This window comes from Neovison vison, chromosome 11, assembly GCF_020171115.1.
Source record: "Neovison vison isolate M4711 chromosome 11, ASM_NN_V1, whole genome shotgun sequence".
Taxonomy (NCBI): domain Eukaryota; kingdom Metazoa; phylum Chordata; class Mammalia; order Carnivora; family Mustelidae; genus Neogale; species Neogale vison.
In genome coordinates, this window is record NC_058101.1 from 103712957 (window position 1) to 103736221 (window position 23265).

Genomic DNA, 23265 nt, shown 5'->3' on the forward strand with positions numbered 1-23265 from the left:
ATACTGGAGATAACATTTTGAACAAAACAGAAGTAGAATGCCCATCATGGAGCTTACAAATCAAACTCAAATTCTGCAGGATTTTGAACTGTTAATAATAAGTTACAATAAAAGCAGCAAGAAAAATGCACTTAAAATACTATTATTTTAGCCATATCTAAAATGAATAAAGAAGGTACTTCAAAACCAGTGGAAAACTTGCATAGGAGGAATGATCTATCTATAACCATTTTTCACTATGAAATAAATACCAAGTTCACTTGAACCCAGAATTAAGGACCAACCGAATATTCTCTCATCATGATAATAAATACTGAGAGATACTGGAAACTGTGCTATTTCTTCCAGCCCAGAAGGGAGATGGTAGTCACAGAACTGAACAAAAGGAAGCAAAAGAAGAACACAGGCAGTGCTCAACTTCAGGAGGCTTGAGCTCCAAAGTCTATTTATAAATCAGTTGTTTAAAACTTAAAGTCATTTTGCAAATCATGCTTATATTTAGAAGCAGTCACAGAAGCCTCTTAAACACACAATATAACTGAAATACTACTCAATTACAATAACATCAGAAACTTCAGTCGCAGGCACCTGGGTGGCTCAGTTGGTTGAGCGAGTGCCTTCAGCTCAGGTCATGATCCTGAAGTCCAGAAATTGAGCCCAAACTGGGCTCCCTGCTCAGCAGGGGGTCTGCTTTCCCGCTGACCTTCCCCCTTTCATGCTCCCTCTCTCTCTTAAATAAATAAAATCTTAAAAAAAAAAAAAAGTTCAGTTGCTAACATATATATGGTAATGTAGTTATAAACATTTCTTTCTCTGTTGCTCTATTTTTATTTTTATTATTATTATTTTTTTTTTACAAAATTTCATTCATTCCTTAGGATTTGAGTGCAAAAAAAGGTTTCCTTAAGAAGAGTCAATCAGATGATATAAGAATTTGGGGAAATTAAAATTTAATTTTTAACATTTAAAAAAGATCAAGTGGATTGGGAAAATATATAGAGAAAACAGCTGGAACATATGAGAGGGAATTTAATACACCAGAAAAATAAATTGAGGTCAGTTAGCATGAGTTCCATAAAGAGAGAAAAAAAAAATACAGGGGAATAAATAATCAAAGGTATAATAGAAGAAAAGTTCCTAAAGTGGAAAGAAGACATTTTTTTTTTCTAGATTATACAGAATCATTAAGGGCTGAGAAGAATGGATAATTAAAGCGCCATGCCTAGACAGATCTGGACTTCGATTTTCCTGTGAGCTTTTAATTTTCTAGGTGGAATTTCAGAACTGACAAGATAAAGATCCTAATTACCATTTAAATAAGAAAAAAAGTTATCTAAAAAAGATGGAATCAAACTTTTATCAGATGTCTCATTAGCAACACTGGATAAAAGTCTCCCAAGTTTTGAGGGGAGATTACTTTGAACCAAGGAGCATATATATAATAAATTATTAATTAGCCCTGAGAAAAAAATAAAGGTGTTTTGGATATGCAAGGACTCAGTTTCCTTCCTACCCACCATTTCTGGAAAACAAAAACAAGAATAAACTCTTGGGGCCCTATGCAAGGAGAAAGGGGGGGGTGGGAAGAACCAAATACCAAGCAAGACAAGGGACTGAAGTAATACAGCAGCTCTAATCAGGAGAATAATGAAAAGAAACTAATTCAGAAAAAAGGAAGTAGACAGCATAGGGAAAAATGACTTGAAGAGGAAGGTATATTTCATTCACCAAGTGATACAATTAAGAAATTGGAAAAATCATTGTGAGTGATGAAGGCATATAATTCTTCTATCAAGGACACAAAATAAGAAGTTTAGAATTTTCAAGAAAAATTTAAGACTCACAGAAAATTGTTAAGTCCAAATGTGAAAGAAACTAATATATGGCATAATTTTGAAGAGTTAAAGGACTTTAAGAAAATACCATCTATTTTATCTTGGTGCTTAAAATATTATCTTCAGAACAAACCAAATTTTAATGCTATGGGATCATTTTTTTTTTCCTTCTCTACATATTCAACCATAGCCTCGGTATTATACCAGAATCTATTTATTATAATCATGACATTATAAATGCTGTGGGTTTTCTTTTCTCAATTAGCACTGAGCTACAAAGCACAGGAGAGAGAGGTATAGGTTAAGAACATAATACAAATATTATAGACTTAGCAACAGAGAAAGTATAGAATACAAAAATTGGCAGAAGGCAAGGGAGAAAAGTAGTGAAATGAGAAATACTAATATTCATATCCTGCATAGTGGGGAGTCAGGAAGCTATGGTTTGATGTTGATAATTTGGAAAATTCAGTATATTACTGTAGGAAAAAATAATAAAGACATACTTCTAATTACATTATTTTAAATTAATTTTGTTATCATGTACCTTTATTTTTTGAAAAGTCACTGTAGAAACTAACCAGTCAAACCTCTCCATTTCTGTGTTCCTTATTTCCGAGAAATGATAGTTCAGACAGGGAGGGTCATCAAGAGTATTTCCAACCCACAAGTCTACCTGCAGGCATATATGTATACTGAGGGCCTGCTATGTACTTGGCTGCATACTAATTATTGTGGGGGATTCAATGAGTATACAAATTATGATCCTGGCTCTCACGGAAACTTCTATCATGATGAAAGGAGGTAGTTGCTGACACATAAATAGTTGATATATTTTAAACTGTTAAGTAATTGGGAGACACTCCAAAACATCTTTCACATGGGCCCCAAATCCCACGACACCACCATGTACGGAATCTTCATTCTCATGGGAAGTCCCTGGGATTAGCACAACAAGACTATCATCTATCTTTAAGCAAGGTGTGCCAAAGTATCTGTTTTTGTTCCTAAAAACAGGCTATGAAACAGAGTTAGAATAAGTAACATCTACAATCCTTAGTAGTTTTTAAATCATACATGCTACCATTCTATATTTCTACGGACAAGTTTGTATCCTTTCAATATACCTGATATAATAAAAGATGACCGTGAACAGAAGAACTACAGACTCGTAATTTGTATCCTGATTGAAATAATAAAAGGGATGGAAATAATCTTTCCTTCTAGGGTCCTTCTTCAGAGACAATGCTGTTAAGACTTGTGTAATCTCTATGGGCCCCCAACGTTGAGAAAGTCATGCCAACTCTTGTGCCTAGGACCATTCAGGCAATTAAAGAATCATACCTTTGAGCAAAGGGCTGGATGCATCCTGGGAAACTCCCCCTGTTACCAGTCTGTGAGTCCTATAATTTCCATCTCATTATGCTTTTTAAAAGATCATGGTATTGACTCTTTCCTATGAGTCTATATACTCTACACGGGCAAGGACAATGGCTTCCTTCTTTCCTAATACATACACGCTCAACAAACACCTGAGAAATGACCAAATAGTTATTCAATCACTGAAGTTTTGCCAAGTAACAGGTTGAATGTTTCATTATATTAACTCATCCACTTAGTCCCTCTTGGCAACATGGGAGATAAGAATTATTAGCTATTCCTATTTCATAGATGGGATAGCAGATTCAGAGAGGCTAAAATTACTATGTTGAATGAAAACATACACAGTTTATAAAAAGGAAACTTAGGATTCAAAACTAGATCTTCCTGACCCAAAAGGCCAGAATGTTTAATGGCAGACAGCTGTTTAAGAGTTCATTGTGATCCATTAGAAATAAAAAGACACTGTAGATTCCTTTGGGGGGAAAATATGGTGTAAAGCAGGAAAAATCAGGAAATGATGGAAAGGAAGGTCACACCAGTGAGAACAACAAAGAGGAAGAAATTTTAAAAGAACAGCAGTGATGTTAAATATAATTCCTAATACATGAAGAGGTTTAAAACTCTATGACCTATTTTTTCCTCAATAAAATGGGGATATATGCCACAGACAAACAAACAAAAGAGGATAATCTCTGTAAAGCATCCAGCATGGTGCTTAACACAATGTAAGAACTTAATCAATATTGGCAATTATTAGAATGATAGATATCTATTATATAATTTGAAGCAAATGTCTTCCTCTTCCTATAGCCATAGGAGATTTTTTTTAGAAATTTAGAGGTTGGAGAGCCTCTAAAATCCTTTCCAGTTGACAACAACCTATGATTCTATATTTGAAAATGAACTATATTTTTGCAAATCTGATGAATGATTTATTGAAATGTTGAAGTAAAAGTGGCTGCAATATCATATAAGCAATTGGAAACAATTCTAGTTTACACAGCTAGATCTAAAATATAAAAACATATTCAAACGCACACATACATGCACACAGAGTTAAACCCACAGTCCAGAAAAAAACTGTTAAAAGTTCAAAGGAAGGTGGATGAAAAAGTCTTTGACAATTTGTTATAAGTAAGAGAGTCTGAAACAGATCTTTAAAATGTTCATCATTTGTGATAGAGCATTTATTCATTAAAAACTCTTTATAGTCTCCTTATATTTACATGTTTTCCCCCTCACCATTTTAGGCACATTTCCATGTTAAACGTAGTTGCTGGTATTTAGTTGAATGAATGCCAGGACTTTGTTACTACATATTTTCCAAAGTTATCACCTATCTTTTCTTTTCCTTTATCATCATTCTACCAGATAAGAAGGGGGTTTCCCCCATATGTTTGCAGATACAGGCTCTTAAACAAGAGTATAATGTTAAGCAAATTAGTTCTACCCAAACATATTCAGTGATTTTGGAAAGCATTTCTATATGTACTAGAAATGGCATATTTTCAAACATGAAACAAATAATGCATGAGGAACAATTTTAAATCATGAGAAAATGATAGCTCTAACTCCAACTGTTTCCATGCACGTATGCAGTAAGGTTACTAGAGATGGTTAAGTTGCCACAATAGCTTCTAAAAAAGGCTGAGTCAGCCTGGTTATGAGAGAGAGTGACACTCTTAAGACCTTCATCACCTTCAGTCCTTGGATACTAAAGCCCTTAGTCACTGGTCCCAGTTAAAAGCTACTATTTTAAGTTCTAAGTAGAAAGTTCCTTTGCGTGGTAACAACAGTTTAAAATAACAATGTGGGGGGCTGGGGGAAAGCCTCCTTTATGCATCTACCATGCCCCATCACCGCATCTCCCTCTGTCCCAGTCAAGCATTATTATAATCAGTACTTTCTTCTCCTGCATCAATATTTGTGATCTGGGAGGCTAAACAATTAATGAGATACAGACATCTCCTTCTACCCACATTGTTGCATCACTGGTGTTCAGAATTCTGGAACAGTGTGTGTAAACATTAGAGCCATGTGTGCCCGAGCACATGGGAAGGCAACAGGATGGCCAGGAACTCCTATGCAAGAGGGAATACCTGGCACCAATCTTAACATCACCAAGCCAGCTGTTTCTGGGTGAGCTCCTATTTGATTCCTCAGAGATCTTCTAAAAGGACCATCTAAAAGCAGTTGATACAAACGACCTTGAGGATTTTGTGTAACTTCATGATATCTGGAAAGATGCATGACATTAATTATTTTTTCGCTTTATATTCATAAACAGAAACTTTTCCTGTGGTTTGTTTAATCAACCATTTCTGCCAAGAGGACTTAACTCATATTGAGTCCAAAACATATGTGAACAGATGCACACACACTCAAACGCAGCAGTAACTGAAAGGGGATAAACGCAAACTTCATACTGCTTTTTAGCATATATCTTTCACATTCAGTCTACCATTCCGATATTTTATAATACTAAGACAATGGCCACTAAGTTTCTCTTTATGAAGGGAGTCCACTCACTGAATAAATCAATTTTTATTGCATGCTTGCCACTTTAAGTGAAATTGAAGCACAATCAAATGAAAGTTATATTTAAATCCCTTTCCTAGGAGAAATGCATTAATTTTTGGCCTTTCTCAAATTCTGAGCACTTCCAGCTTATAATTGCATATAATTTAGAGTCCAACAAAGTTAAGAGAAGAAAATATTTTTTTTCTAATACAGGAGAAGATAATTCTTGTGAAAGCCCACGAATGTTCTGAATTGGCACTGTTCTTAGAAAAGGGGGGGGGGCACCTGGGTGGCTCAGTGGGTTAAGCATCTGCCTTCCGCTCAGGTCAAGATCCCAGAGTCCTAGGATCGAGTCCCACATCGAGCTCCTTGCTCAGTGGAGAGCCTCCTTCTTCTTCTCCTTGCCACTCTGCCTACTCATGCTCTCTCTCTCTCTCTCTCTCTCTCTGTATCAATCAATCAATCAATAAATTAGATATATATGTTATATATATATAAAAGAAAGAAAAAGAAAACAATACAGATAAGTAATTTCACACAAACTTTCACTATTTAGGCCAAGGGTGATTAAGATGAATATATTATCTTTAGGCCAAAATAATAAAAAAGCAAAAAAAAATAAATAAATAAAACAAGCAAATGAAAAGACTCTTTTAAAGCCTATAGTCTACTTTTACTATATCTCAATTCAATGTATTAAAACTGTACAAAATATTTTAAATGATAAACACTAAATAAATTATATCTTTTCAAGTCCAGAAGGAACTTGACTCAGCAACAGGGATGAAAAATGCCCATTCTTAGATTTCACTGTGTTGGTTAAATGAGTCACTCTTTTGGCAATTTCTTTCAAATGAGAACAAATTCAGATGTTAAACAGCTAGACTCAATTTCTAAGTCTCATATGTAAATAATAAATTTGGCAGATAATCTCTAAATTATTTCAGATCTTAACTTCTCTTATACCGAACTGTACTTAAAACAAAATAGTTTTTTTGATGCTTGGTTTATCTCTTGGAGAAAAGATCTCCTATTTTTAAAAGTTAAACAAATTCCTTTTGTTTATTGTACTGCATTTCAAAGATTTTAATTTTGGTATTTTTTTAATAAAGATAGTATAATTACAAAAGAAAACACTCTATGAAAGAGGAGTTCAAACACACCAACTTTTATATTAACTAAGAGTTCATTTTTTGATAATCTAATTTCAATTATTTGTTTCTATTTTTGGATAACCAATAGTGATATCCATCTAAAACGATCCTTAAATGCAATACAAAAGAAAAAAAAACCAAAACCCCAAAACCCTCAAAGTTCACTCATATTTTAAAGATTCCAACCAGTCAGCTTACAACTTACGATGAAAAGGACTGGAAAACATATGCCAGATACACTTTAAATTTGTGTGCTTTAACTTTTTTAAAAACTCGACTTTCTTTTTATTGATAGGCATCAATAGAAAACTCTTAAAAGCTATCTGTGAAGGGAAAAGCAATTCCCTAAGTATAGAGACTTTTTTTTTGTTCTTTTAAAATAACCCAAGTCTTGATGTAGAGTTAGAAGTAGAGGAGGCTGGGGGAGGTGTGATGAAGAAGAACTGAAGAGGGAGGGAGAAGAGAAAGGAAGAGGGGTCAGCGCAGGAAGGAATAAGGACGAAGATCAATTAATCACTTTCTTGAGTGTTCTGTAGTTTGAGTGTTCGGTACCGCAAGTCAGAATATGAATTCTCTTGCACTTTTTTTTTTAAAGGCATTACTTAATGAGGCTGAGTGTCAGGCAAGCACACTTTAGTCTCAGTGGCACTGCAGAGTACAAGTAGAACCAAGGTACAATCTGCCCACATTTACCAAAATCACACACACACACACACACACACACAAAGTTTGGCATAACTGGTTCTGTTTGCTGAAAGAAGAAGGAAAAAAAAAAAAAAAGATTAGTCCAGTATTAAAGCACTGCCTTTGAAACTGTGGTAGGAAAACTGCGTATTGGGCGGATCCTGACCTAGACACCTTGATCTTTGGTTCATGACCCTGTCAGAGCCAGACAAGGGCTCCCTGACTATGAATTAAACTGTTTGATTCCTCCGCCCACAGACACACAAAGCCCGCACTCTCTCAGCTGTTACATAAGAGTCTCTGGAATCCTAGGATGGTGTTTGTAAATAGTGCTGCCATGCTCACGCACGCACTGTACCCACATGTCAGATGTTGATGTGACCACGTGTAATCGGAAGCCGAGAAAGCGTCAACAAGCTCTGAAGGAAAACCTCCCTTTTCTTTGGCCCTAAAAATGAGCATGTGCCTAACAAGGAACTGACTCTAAGAGAGATTTATTTTCCTTATGTCTTCCTTTCCTTACCCTCTCTCCACCACCCCTCCAACAACAACAAAAAAATCAATGAGGAAGAACAGGAGAAATGACCAATCCCCATTGCATTCCCTTTCTTCTTTAAGCAGCATCTAACCAGAGGACAGATCACAATTAACTGCCTTTTCTAATTAAGTTTGGGGCAAATTGTGAAATCTCAACAATGCATTCTGAATGCACTTTCTACCTCCTCTTATCCCAAAACTTCTCCTTTATCTTTGCTCACTTACTTCAGTGTGAACTGAAATATTATGAGCGGTAGGGTTACACAACTACTAGACAGAGATACTCTAAGTAGACAAGTGGTTTGCAAAGTGACAATTTACATTCAAATAAAATTACAGCATGACTCTATCAGCAAAAAGTATCCAATGGCTATGTTTGAATAAAGAGAAACACAATTTAGTATTTTACCTCTCTCCTTAATTTTCACCCTCATCTACATTCACTGTATCTTTTACAATGAGTTTGTGAACATGAAACAATTAAATCATTTTTTAAAGGGGTTGAGTCCTTACAATATTCAAGAAAAATGTCAATATCAAGTTTTTTATACCTAAATATGGAAAGTTTCCTATAACCTTCAGCTTTAAAGCATGACATATTATAGCAATGCAAAAACACAAAAACAAAAACAAAAACAAAACCCTGCAAAACTGTCAGTAGTAAATTAAACTAGTGATTTAAAAAACACTCTGATTTCAATGAATTCTCAAGATTTTTTGAAAGGATTTTAAAATGCTATATTCTATATCTTCTACACACTTGGTAAAAAATTTTTAAATTATATATTAAAATTAGTTGATGTCTATAAAATTTCCTACCTGAAGTAAGAATCACATTTGAGAGCAAACAAGTTTCAATTTGATTTAATTTTTAAATCAAATTGAACTTAAATTGAAATTTAATTTTTCAAGTTGAAAATTTAGTTCCCAAAGTTAACCAAATGTCCTTACCAATTTTGAATTTTGGTAGAAACACAATTAAATTACAGGTATTAAAAAGGGCGCCTGGGTGGCTCAGTGGGTTAAGCCGCTGCCTTCGGCTCGGGTCATGATCTCAGGGTCCTGGGATCGAGTCCCGCGTCGGGCTCTCTGCTCGGCGGGGAGCCTGCTTCCTCCTCTCTCTCTCTGCCTGCCTCTCTGCCTACTTGTGATCTCTCTCTGTCAAATAAATAAATAAAATCTTTAAAAAAAAAAAAAAAAAAAAAGGTAAGCCATTAGCAAAATGTCTACTAGTTTTGCTTCCTGCAAGTATGTTTTTCTCCAAGTTATGATGTAGTAGACATTCCAAAAATAAGTACAACTTTGTCTTACTTTCAACTAAATATGTTATAACTTCATAGGAGGAAAAAAACAACAACCACCATTTGGGTGGCTATCTTGGAATAAAGCTAGATTAAATCAAGAGTACAAAGTTTAAAATATATGCTTTCCTGCTAAAATGTACCTGCTTCTCTTTTTACTGAAACAAACAATTTGCATGGTTATTTTGATGTTGGAAAATTTGTTCTTCCTTCATGTTGGAAAGTATTCATATCAGGTATTCTTCCTTTCACCAATTCTCTTTGGTACATTAAAATATAAATGTAAGTGAATTAATGTTTTAATAAATGGATTCAGTTTTTAAGATGCTTATCCTAATTTTATGAATGACCAGACACTTTATTTGCAGAAGTGATTTCTTGTTCTGTTATGATGTATGCAGTAAAACAAACAAAAAGCTAATAATCATCCAAACTAATTAGAGGGTGTATAAAAGTAATCCTTTTAATTCAAAAATCATGAGAGGTTATAAAAGAGCTGAGAGAACTTTATAGCCAATGGCAAATATGAAAATTCTGCAACTTCAAAGTAAGAGACTTCAAACAAAAAATGGATAAAGTGCTGAAAGAACAAACAGATTAAAAAATAAATTAATAGGAACAAGGCAGTATGTTCGGGATGAAATCTGGGTGTGGTGTCATTGTATTATTTTCAGATTCTGGCACTTTACTTTAGAAGCGGCACAGCTAATAATTAAGGTATTTTTTAATGGTTGCCCTTGTTTCTTAAAGTAGACAGGGAAGAAAAACAGGAGGAATAACTCAGAGACAGATTATGTTCTATCCTCTGGGTTTCACTAACATTATTTAAGCCTTTCTTCTTTTACATTGGAAGACAAAAAATATACTAATTTGAAGAGAAATACTATAATAAAAATTCATCTTGAAAGGTGGGTGAATAGTTTTCATTACAGAATAATCTGGACATAGAAACTAGTTTAAAACTCTATCAAAAAAACAAGCAACTTGAAAAGACAGGTTTTAGCGATGGCTAATGAGGTATGACAATAGTAATTAAAATTCTCATTACTTTGCAGCATTCATAGAACAAACCAAACCAAATCTCAAAATTGTAAAAGCAGCAAATGAAAATTATCAATACTGTGTATGGCATGCCTTAATGGGAGATCTGTTATGTCCGTGCCTGACCATAGACAATTCTGTTCCCAGAAGACAGCAGTCCATCAGCAAAAATTCACAGCTCTATGTTTTACTTCAGAATATAGGGCATCTTCCATAAAAATCATTTACAAAAAGCAAGGCTAGGGGCACCTGGGTGGCTCAGTGGGTTAAACCTCTGCCTTCAGCTCAGGTCATGATCTCAGGGTCCTGGGATCGAGCCCCGCATCAGGCTCTCTGCTTGGCAGGGAGCCTGCTTCCTCCTCTCTCTGCCTGCCTCTCTGTCTACTTGTGATCTGTCTCTGCCAAAGAAATAAATCAAATCTAAAAAAAAAAAAAAAAGCAGCAAGGCTAAAATATAAACAAAATATCTCATCTTTTATATTTTTAATAAACTTGAAAATTTAAGATTTTTGGAAGTATATTTAAAAAGCAAAGATGGGGGGGGTGCCTGAGTGTCTCAGTCCTTAAGCGTCTGCCTTCGGCCTCAGGTCATGATCCCAGGGTCCTGGAATTGAGCCCCATGAGCCCTGTATCCTGGCTCTTCTACTCCCCCTGCTTGTGCTCTCTTGCTGTGTCTCTCTCTTGTCAAATAAATAAATAAAAATCTTAAAAAGATAAATAAAAGGCAAAGATGGAAGAGCACACTGGAACCCAGTGAACAACTTTTGAATATTATGGAGATACTACCATAAAAACCTATTTTGAATTGAGGTAGTTCACAAAGTATTAAGAGAAACAAGAGAGGGTAAAAACAAGGAAGCTACTATGCATTTTTTCCTATATGGAGGACCAGACCTATATTCTACCTTACTGCTTTCTATAACAAATGCTCCATCAGCTTGACTGGATAAAGATTCTAATGTGAATGTCATTACAAACCCACAGGTAAGTCCTAAAATCATATTCTTAAAAAGTGGAATTTCTGGTCACTTCTATAGTTTTTCCTTGAAAAAAACAAAGATTACAGCAATTATACGAAGCCAAGGCCATTTCCTTATTGAGTACAATAACATGTATACATTATTACAGTTGAAAGCTTGCAGATCATTGAATTTCCCCCACCCTTGTTATAGTCATAGTTCCAAACTATGGAATCCAATTGGCACCAATTCAACATTCTCATCAGAATAAAGAGGGAGAGAAGCATTGCTCAACAAGAAGAATGTTTGGTATCTAGAATTACATTAAGTTAGAAATTAAAATAAAACCAACCCCAAGTAATTCATCCTGTGTGTCCAAAGCTAAAAATCCTAGTTTCATAGGAACGTATCGTAAAAAACTCACTGGTGCCATGTTTCTAGAAAGGTATGCTAGTCCCTTACAATTCAATTCAAACAGCACTCTATATTTCTTTGCATGAGACATGAATCACTTTCCAAATGCCAAATACCTTTTATAACTTTATTTAGGATATAATTCACATATAATAAAAAAAATTCACCTTCTTGAAGTATACAATTGGATACTTTTTTAGAGCTGTGCAAACATTGCTAACTACAGAACATTTTTAGGCTCCAAAAGAGACCCCATTTCTATTAACACTCTGTCCCCCTTGTTCTCTCTCCATCCCCCACCAGCCCCCAGCAATAAGTAATCTACTCTCTGCCTTTTTAGATTTGCCTATTCTGGGGAGTTCATGTAAATGAAATACTATCATATGTGACCTTTTGTTATTTACTTCTTTCCAAGTTCATCTATGATGAAGCAAGGATCAGTCCTACATTCCTTTTTGTTGCTGAATAATATTCCATTGTATGGATATACCATAGTTCATATATTTATGAGTTGATAGACACTGGGGTTGTTCCAATTTTTGGACAATTATAAGTAACATGCTATGAATATTTGAGTACCACTTATATGTAGACAATTGCGTGAACCGTAAGTCTCCCCTTAGTACTTTCCCTACATTCTCTACACTACAGCTTTACTTTTTTATTAATAGTAATGAGGCAGCAGAGCATAGTGGTTAAAGGGCTGGGATCTAGAGACAGACTGCCTAATTCAATACTTAGCAAAACCATGTACTGGCTGTATGAATTTGATTATTCAACCTCATTTTGCTTCCGGTTAGCTCACCTGAGATGAGGATAATACCTATCTCTAGTGTCATGAAGAGAATTAAATGACATAAGTTACAATGTAGTAAGCTATTAAAACAACTGAAAATATTTTGAACGCTAAGGTCATTTTATGCAAAAACACTTTTAAGTAAACAAAAACCTATATTCTGATGCAAATTTTGATAAGGAATGGCAGTACAATCATATGACTGATGAAGGAGAACTGAGTTAAACTTTACTCCTTTCAGAAAAAAAGATTTAAAGATATCTGATAAGGTAATAAAATGGTATGGACCTGAATATATAATACACAAATGTACAAGTCGAACTGGAGGTATCCGAGTAAGACTGGTAGACTATATCCATGTCAGTATCCTGGTTGTGATATTATAATTTTGCCAAAAATTACCAGTGGAAGAAATCAGGCAAAAGGTACATGCCCAGTTATTATTATTTCATACACCTGCATCTGAATCTATAAATATCTTAAAAGAAATTTCAATAAAAAATAAGTGATGTCTGTGTAAATTTACTAAAGATTCTTAAGCTATACGTTTACAGTGGATGGCTTGTAGAAGTTACATGTAAGGAAAAACCACCGTCATTACTACCATCATCACCAGTACTGAGACTACATTATATATTTTCTAATTTAATGACATTATTTTTTTCCAGTTCTAGGTCACTCATTATTTTTTCTCAGCTTTTGAGACATAACTGACATTTAACATTATGTAAGTTTAACATGTACAACGTAATGATTTGATATATGTATATACTGGGAAGTGACTACCACAATAAGTCAGTTATATCCATCACTTCACATACTTACAAAGTTTGCGTGTGTGTGGTGGGAACTCTGAAGATATACTCTTGGCAACTTTCAAATATACAACACAGTATTGTTAACGATAGTCACTGGGCTACACATCACATTCCAGAACTTATAACTCATAACTGGAAGCTGGTACTCCCTTCATTACATATTGACTGAGTAGAACACCCTCGGTTATACTATGGAATAAACAGATGTAGAAATCAGTGCCTCTCTTCCAAGTGACATAAATTCAATTTAAAAGAAATAGTATTTTTAGTGAAGCAACCAGTTCATTTTATGTCCTAACCTGTCCTCCAAAAACACTTCATCCTAATTTATTCATCTCTTAATTTTAAATCTCAGATTATTTGGTGCTTGATTTCAAGCCAGTCTGAGTAACAACCCCGAGTAAATATAAAATATTGAGTTCCAAATTCTCAAAACTTCAGGTATGTTGACATTATCATTGAGTTTGTTTTTACAAAAAATATTGAAAATTTACCTACTATCTCTTTCTACTTCTTGAATCCTGGCATATTTAACCACATTTCATGACAAGTGGAGAAAGGATAAATCAAAGCTGATAAAATTTACTATTTTGGAAAGGACAACCAAAATCTATGTCGTTGGGAAAAGATTATGTATCTTTCTTAAGTTAGGGATTTTCTGCGATGTACATTCGAGGATCAGAATAATGCTGGAAACAGATACCTAAGACTCTCTTTGGCTTGCAGTCAAAGTGATTCAAGGGCTCTCACTTTACCCTCTCCTCTTGTGGAACTCTTCTTTCCCACTGTATACCAATGCATATGTATTTTGTACTATATACCAAGGTATACAGATGTACTATATAACCTCCTTAAATAATGTCACAATTATTCCCTGAGTTTTGGCAGTGCATCAAAATAGAAACTAGAGATCTAGACCAAGTAAATACTGTATATTTGGCAAAATCATTTGTGGTTGTGTTCTTCAGCACTATTTCCAAGATAACCACCAGTTCTACTTGGCAAACCGACTCTCCCACAGTTAAGGCTCCAATTGTAAAGTTGGCTTGTAAAATATTTTCCTGCTACTGGCTTTGGTGCCATTACTACGCTTAAGAACTAGTGTGCAATGGTGGCATAATAGTTGAGGAAAATGTTATTTTGATGAACCAACACTGACAGCTGCTCCAAAGCTTTAACTTGTCTATATGCTTGTTCATAAAACAAAGAAGGCTCCTGCCAGTAATTTGAGATGGCTAGGTAAGATTATTAAATTCTATTAAGCAACGACAACTGAACTTATTGAAGAAGGAATTACAGTACAAAAAAGCAGGTTTAATCTAAGTATTACATATTCTAACATGTCAAACATCCATAGCTTTTGATGACATTTAAAGATAATTTCAAAGAATTCATAAGAATTTACCAACTTGGATCTGGGACATAATGGAAAAGAGGGTTTCTGCCAGGTGTGTCTGTGAATTATAAGAAAGGTTTCTTACTGAGATCAGCAAATAAGGAAATAGATTTCAGTAGTGACATTGGCTTACAACATTGTGTGTGGGTGGAGCCTTGGAGGAATTGATAGAGAAATTATAACTTCAGCAAGTGAAACCAAAACATTAACTCCAGTTTTTGTTACCTAATACAAGTCCAGTGCCTAAACAGGACTTTGGAAGTCTCTCATAAATAACTCCTTGGCAGGTGCATTTCACTTGTTCTGAAAGTGATACTGGCCTGCCAATGTCTACCTTCATGTGTCACTGCATCAAAATCATACCAATGCCCTTGACTCCTTGCATGGACCAGCATAATGCCAGATATAATTAAAGCCATAGTTAGTAAATCTGTGAATTTAAACAAAACAAGGAACTCTCCTCATTCCAAGTTAACTTCTCTTTAACTATTAGTTCAATAAGAAAATAAGCAAAATAATATTGCAGTTTAAGAAGATCTATCTTGTTATTATCTACTATCACTTCCATAAAATCTAACTGCTCAAGACTGTTCTATCCCATGAAATTCTGAGAACATCCTGGTGATACTATAAGACATATAATAAATGACGAATGGACACTGTGTCTGTTATAGTCAACTATTCTATATTAATCCAAATAATTTCTTTTATAATAAAGGAGAAAGTGGTACTTATGTTGAAATTGGTGAATAATGTGCATCTCCTCCTTATAATCATTAAAGCCCCTAAAATAGTAACAGCTATTTTCAGCATACAAATAGGATACACAAAATTACAGAGTCTAAATTTGATAGGAAAGAACAAGTCATCATGGTCACAATAAATATTATTAACCAGTGCAGGTATTCTTATTTACCAATATGAATGGAAAATACTACATCTATTATTAGTTTAATAATTTGAAGAAAGCATAAACCACAACATTTGAAAAGTCCCCAAAAAGCAGTTACATATTAGTCTGTTAGCAAAAGGAATTGTTTAACTCTGAATTACTGCAATAATTAATCATAGTTTTCTCAATGACTAGTAAGCATTTATGCTAAACTCCTATTTTCCTTATTATTTTAGGACAAATAAGAACTAACCAAATGAGCTGTTTCTACACCAGATCAATAATATTACTCCCTTGTACTCACGTGAAATAACCATCAGTATCAACAATTAAACTTAATTACTTTTTCAGAGATCAAAATATAAAGAGTTACAAAGTGAACTACTGAGGACAAAATGGTTTTGGAAATCTGATTTACGGAGTAATGTCCATTACTGTGCTCTTCCTTCTACCCATCTTTTAATCATATACATGCTTTCTAAACTGAAGTTTGACTTTTTAGTCCTTTCCTAACAGTTCTCTGCTTAATAACATTAAAAAAAAAACCCAACATCGTGTTGAAATTTATATTCTTCCTCAAACTTATATCAGACATGCATACAAACATGTAAAAGAATATAATTCTCCTCCAGCATTTCAACTTTCCATTAAAATGCAAATATAATTATTTCATTAACCAGGCAACAATACCCACAGTCTTAAACCAAAGCAAAGCAAAGCAAAGCAACATCTTTTCTCTTTACATCCCAACTTTTCCTAAGAAACAATCTTCCTCTCGTGCTGGATCATTTGTTGATGAGTATTTTTTTTTATTTGGATTTGCCATTATTATTCCTTATTGGAGAGGTGAAAGCACATTATCAGACTTCAGATTTTAAATTCGTGGATTTATTTATATTCCCTACACAAGAAGATGTAAAAAAAATATTTAAGTAAACTTTCAGCAAACAACTGGAAAATAACCCTTCTTTCAATTCCTAAACACTAGATGAAGGGGGGGGGGGAAATCACTCAATGCAATTAAAAGTCTGTCAGGAAGGCAATAGCCAGTAAATAACACTTATATTTCATATTCGACCTTCTCAGGAGTCTATCCAGGCCATACTTTACTGTGTCATAGGTAGAAAACTCTCCATAGAAACTCTGTTAGCTTAATAACACTAGACCAGCAGCCCCAGCGAAAAGATTCGGCAAGACTGGAGAGGGAGGGAGGGAGGGAGGGAGAGAGAGGGAGAGAGAGAGTGTGTGTGTGTAGAAGGAGGAAAAAAGAGACACGGGGAGAAAGGCAGATAAATAAAAGACGAAAAGCGAGCAACCAAGACGAGAGAAAAATGGGGATGGGACTGTTAGAAATTGGCTCCCTACTTCTCCGTTTCTTTGCTGGGACTGGGTTTCATTTCTTTGGGCGCCCCTGACCTTGCAGTCTTCCAACTCTCAACTCTGCCCCCCTCCTCCCGCCCGCCCGCCCCCTCCCCCCCGGCCTGCGCCTGCCTTTGTGTCTGCCTGTCACTTACCGGGGAACCAAACGAAGCTGATTCGGGAGAAGCACAAAGCCAGGGCACAGATTTGCCCACAAATTCTCTTACACCCACTCCCCAGACTGGAAGGCACAGCCCATCGCAGAGCTGATGTACCTTGAGAAAAGTGGGATCTGGTCTTGTTGGGGGGACCAGAGAAACTCTTCTCTCTCACTCAGCACCACTAGCAAAACGCGCGGACTTAGGGGGGGAAAAAGCCCCAAACCCCACTTAGTGTACTACAGTTCTACTCCCCGTGACATTCGCTTAGTTCGCCCCCCCAAAAGCGGACACCGGGCTAGAGAGGGGCGGACGCGAACGCAAACCCAGACCCAGACCCTACAACAGATAAAAGGGTCGAAAACACTCCGTCAGAGTTCTTTCCGGGGTGGGCTAGGTGAAACGAGAGACTGGTCTGACTTACAAGAAGGAAAGGGGGTCGGGAAGGATTCAAGGGAAAAGTAGTGACCCCCAAAGCTGAACTATTTGAGAAAGGAAAGCAAAGAAAAATCACTTTTCCTGAGGATAAAAGGCCGGGAAACCGGCTGGTCGGAGTCACAAAGGTAAGTTTTCTGGGTGAGGAGAGGAGCATTAGTAGGAGAGAGGAGGGAACACAGAACTACAGGTTTAAAGGGGGGGGGGGAATTAAAACTATATTTGTCAGCCATGTTGAAGAGGCTCCAGTAATTTGTGAAGCTTCCCTCTTCCCTCTTGGTATTTGCGGGTGACACTACAGGGTTTGCTCCCCAGTCCCTGGAAGCCCGAGAGAAAGCAAGGGGGAGAGGAAAGGGAGAGTTTCGCGGCATAAGAGAAGCGCTCTGACCTCGTTCTCGTCCCTCAGCCTTGCAGCAATCCAGCAGTTGCAGTCGGGTCTCCTTTCTAACAAATCCTAAAGGGCAGCCATCTTGCTTCCTTCTGCTTCTCTACGAAAGCAGCCTAGCCTCCGCATCAATATTCATAAGGCAGTTTGACGTCTGTTCTCATCACTCGGCGGGGCCGGCGTCTCGGGGCGGCCTCGCCGAGGGGGCGGACGTGACTCGCATGCGAGCCGGGCCTGGGCGCGCGGCGCTCGCGAGGAGGCGGCGGCGGCCGCCCGAGCTCTTGCTGCAGCCGCTGGCTGCTGCCGGCTCTCCTGCTCCGCCCGGCCTCCTCCTCCACCTCCTCCTCCTTCTCCTCCTCCTCCTCCGCCCCGGCCTCCGTCGCCGCCCTGGGGCCCTCAGCCCCGGCTCCCAGGGAATCAGCCCCCCACCCGGGGCTTCCTGCACAAAGGCCGGCGGCACCTGGGGGCCGTACAGTGGGGTGCGCAGTCGAGGCCGGGGCTGCCCTGGCGCCGTGCGGTGGAGCCTGGGGAGCTGTGCGCGGGGATGAGCACGGGGCGGGGGCGAGCGCAAGGGAGGGTCCAGCCCCCGGGCACAGCAGCCAGACTCGGGGCACCCCGGAACCCCTCGGACGGGTAGCCAGCCGGATGAAGGCACCCGGCAGGCGCGCAGCGGGGAGGTGGTGTGGGTGCCTGGCACAAGGATGGAGACCCTAGATTAACCTTTTAAACTTTTTGTTAGTGCAGCACTCCACCACCCACTTGGAGGTATGTGCGCGCCCCTCACCCCTACGCGCTGCCACCTCGCACTAGCCTGCACTCCCGCCTCCTTGCACGTATCTCCGCACACGCCACGCGCGCACCCACGTCCGCGCGCGAAGGCCAGCACCTCCAGCCCAGTAGGTAGGTGCATCCTCTACCTGCCTGGCCCCCGCGTTGGCATCTTCTACACCGTCGCTTTAACCTCCCTCTACAGAAGCGCTCCCCAGTTTCGTTAAGGGCATGCCCTTAGTGCTTTAGGGGCCTGTAGTTTTAAAGACTCGACAAATTAGGGAATTGACCGAGTCCTGCTTCACCCCGCCCCGGCCCACCTTCTGTTTACTTTTGCCACGTGGGCTGGGAAGTAGAGGGAGTCTTACACATCCAATATGAATTTCTCACCAGTGGCTCTACTTCTCGCTCAACTCGGTTGTAAGAAATACACCTGCGCTTTCAAATGCCTACGTTTTCTCCAGTAAGAGCCTCTATTTTGGAAAAAAATTCTACCCGTACGCATAATTAAGTAATGAAGTAATCGACCCACAAAGAACTAAATTCTGAGTGACGGACATTGGGTATTTCCTGACGTTCCGAATTCTATGCCTACGTCCTTCCATTGACAGACTGTCTTTCCTATTACCGACTAACTTTAATTCTCCTTTTAACGCCCCTTTTCTGATCATAAAATTTTTATTTGAAGATAATCAAGAACAAAGTTCATATGAATCATTACATCAGTAGTTGTTGAGATTTGCCCTCTACAAGAAATTTTCCCATACACACATCTTTTAAATAGATATTTCGGGCACTTTGATAGGATCACTGCATTGTGATCACAATACTTTTAAGTCAACGCAAGTTATTTTATAGAGCTTCTTTTCTTTTCCTTTTTTTTTTTTTGTGTGTGTGTGTGTGTATGTGTGTGTGTGGGGGGGTGGTAATTGCTTTAGAGGTGGAACTTTTTCCTAATTTTATGAAATTGGAAAAGAGTTAAAAAGGGAACTCTTTCTGTGTGTCGCATTGTTACTAAGAAGAACGTTTAGAGTGTGTTCTAATGATACATTGTATATTCCATTCTGAGGCAGAGTTCATTCAGGTTTCTCATGTTGCAAGGGCCAAGCAAAATCATTCATTTTTCCTTAAGCATTTCATGTGACATTGAATTTCTGTCTTTTCCAGTTGTACAATAATGTGTCATTGAGTTCTTGGCAATTGTTAGTGGACTTTAAGCTGTTTGGGAGGTCCCTTCTAATTTTTTTTTTTTTTTTTGGTCAAGTCCAGAAAGTAAAGTTTTCCAAAGACTACAACATGTATTTATGCAGTATACAGTACAGCAGAATTGTTGAAAGCATGGGCTTTGGAGTTAGATATGATTGCATCCTGACTCCATCCCTTACTAAGTGTGTGGCCTTGAGCATGTTACTTTGTGTATCAGTCTCCTCATGTGTTAAACACCCTTTGAAACAAAAGGATTGTTGTGAGGATTCAATAGGGTGCTAGGTAAATGTCCAGATAGTTATTACTATTACCAATAATAAACCATCTGCATCCAGAAGTTTCTCTTGATTAACTAGAGATACATAAGTGATTATATGCCTTCTAATATTGAATAATGTGTGGCAAATATTTTATTCACATGTGTTTGATATAAATTAATATCTGCATGCTCCCTTAGTTGTTTGTATTACAATTGAGAAAATGATCTTTAAGGTCACCCCCTTCTCATTTCATCTTCTAAACCTCTCCCTCTATTGTAACAGGTGGTTCTTGTCTATCTGGAATCCTACTTGGCTTGCAGTTGGTTTTGTAATAGGCCCTGAACCTTTTCTTGCCAACTTATTTCTGTGTACCCTCACCCCACCCTTAACTACTGCAACATTCGTGAATTTAAAAGAACATACATTAATTCCTCTTATCTATTGTGACTTTTCAATAGCAAAAGGAAATAAAATTCTGAAGATCTCCAACTAAAATATGTTAATGAGATTTTATATTGTTGATTAAAAAATTCTTGCTTGGTTGCTACTTCTGGGAAAGAAAAGTTTTGTGCACACAACCAGTTATTTACTGGACAGTAGTGCATATTTGCATGTGTAATTCAGAACCAGCTTTAATTAACTGTGTGCCTTCTTGAGATTCTTCCTATAGGTGTGGATAATCTATTTTTAAAAGGTAATTTGTTGTTTTAACACCAGTCAATTGTTATCAAATTCCTTACTATTTTTTTTCTCAAAATAGAAATAGCACTGCATCCACAGAGAAAAATTCTTGCTTCCTTATGAGAGAGAAAAAAAAAAAAAAACCAAACTAATAGAACAAGTTCCACAACATGCACTTTGCATTAGAAAATTGACTTGATTGGCCTGGGCACCTGCTGTCTAACTCAGTTGCTCAGTCTCTAAGCCTCTTAGGGTGGAGGCAGCTTCCTGACTGCTCAGTACATTAAAGAGCTGACAACAGCAGCTTGCTTTACAATGCAAATTTCTTACAGTGTACTAACCAAACCAAACCAAACCAAAAACAACTACAAAAAAGGTGCATTCTTAATTTCCTCTCTACCTGCAAAATAGGAAATTTCCTTTAAGGACTTGATATTTTCTTTAACAGAGAGAAATTGTTCTGATACATATTCAATGCTTTGGAAGAATTATAGTGGTTCAACAAAAACATTAAGTCATGGCCTGTTGTTTCCCATCTCCAAAACCATATTTCTGAAATATGACATGATAAAGATTCTCTGCAAGCTTGAAAGACAATTGACCTTCAAACAGTACAGCAGTCATTGCTGTGAAGGGACTTTCTTGTTTCTCTTGTCTGGTGACATTACTGCATACCCTACCAAGGTATATGTTTAACACAGGTAGAACACAAATATTAAAAGTTTCTGATAAATGAAACATTTAGACATAACACTAACTTATTGATATAAGTGTTATTATTAACAAAACCCATTATTGTCTAAAGCCAGGGACCATAATATAATAATATATAGATCAAAATATAATAATAAAAGTCTATTTTATTAACATGATTTCTATTTTTTTCTGACCTTATTTCATATGGCTAATTTCTCTTTCTCCAATTTGGAAATTTCTAAGGCACAGATACAAATGATATAATCCTAAATTAACTCGAGTCAGGTGCTAGCCAATGTGTATATTGATATAACAGGTACAAAGCAAAATGTCAGATAAAACTCAAAACTCTAATCCTGTTCCAGTATTGCTAAAGGCATTGAAAAAAGAATAGCAGGATCATTAGTGGGATAAACACCATAGAAATGTTTTCAGAAGTATTGCAAATATATTGTTAATATCAATCTCTTTTCTCCTCATAAATTCTGATTTCACAATCTAATAACTACTTCTTAAAAATTTTCATCCAGGAGCACCTGGATGGCTCAGTGGGTTAAGCCTCTGCCTTCAGCTCAGGTCATGATCTCAGGGTTCTGGGATCGAGCCCCACATTGGGCTCTCTGCTTGGCAGGGGGTCTGCTTCTCCCTTCTCTCTGCCTGCCTCTCTGTCTACTTGTGATCTCTCTCCCTGACAAATAAATAAAAATAAAAAAAAATTTAAAAAATTTTCATCCAAATTTGGTAACTCAATAGCTCTACTTTTTTGAGAGAATAATCTTTCAACTTTAATGATGAACTTCAATAATGAATAAGTTTTAACTATCAGTTAAACACCCTTTGTATTTATATATGATTTTACACATTTCAAAGCATTTTGTACACTATTGGTTTCTTTGGTAAAGTTGTACTATTATGTTTAATATTCAAATCATATGCCATATTCAAATTGGTATTGAATTTAATTCCTATTTTATAAATATGAAAAATGAGTTTAAGTGACTTTCTCAAGATCAGACAGCCTGTTCATAGAGGAATAAGCACCTCACCAACTCAAGCTTTGTGAATTCAAGTTCAGGCCTTACTCATTACACCAAAACTAGCCTTCTATCTTTTCCTGTTCAACTTCCTCTAAATTGTTCTTACTATTAATAGTACTGACTGATACAGGAATCCTCCCTTCAAAACTCCCAATAATTTTCCATTATTTTTTGTTACTTAGGGAAAAAAATCTCAGCATTTATATTTACTCATTTTTAATACTCCAAAGGTAACGCCATCGGCTAAATACTGGCCTCGCACCAAGCATGTGGATCATTGTTTTACACTTATTATCACTTAATTTAATGCTTATTAAAACCAAATAAGGTAGGTATCATTTTATTGAGAATGAAGGATTGAGTAATTTGGTTGAGATTAGGTATTAAAGGGGCTGGAACCAAGGTATAAATCTAGGTTCGTCTGGTTCTAAAGCTCATGTCCTTGCAAACTACACTGTACTGTCTCCCCATTTTAGCTCATAGAGATACCGATATTTACACCATAAGTTATTTACACAGTAGTTTTTAGCAATAACATCAGTATTCCCCA

The 23265-nt window shown here is 36.9% G+C and overlaps 1 protein-coding gene across 2 annotated transcripts in view; it reads right to left on the reverse strand.

Moving 5' to 3' along the window:
• The window catches only part of TET2 (tet methylcytosine dioxygenase 2), a 138882-nt gene extending 120636 nt beyond the window's left edge, over positions 1–18246 (reverse strand). The window contains exon 1 of one of the 2 annotated variants that reach the window (XM_044224364.1): positions 18071–18244. The gene's annotated coding sequence lies outside the window, so the exon portion shown is untranslated. Of the gene's footprint in view, positions 1–18070 lie in introns of both variants that reach the window. The other variant, XM_044224365.1, reaches the window with a different exon arrangement.
• Between the last annotated feature and the right edge of the window lie 5019 nt (positions 18247–23265).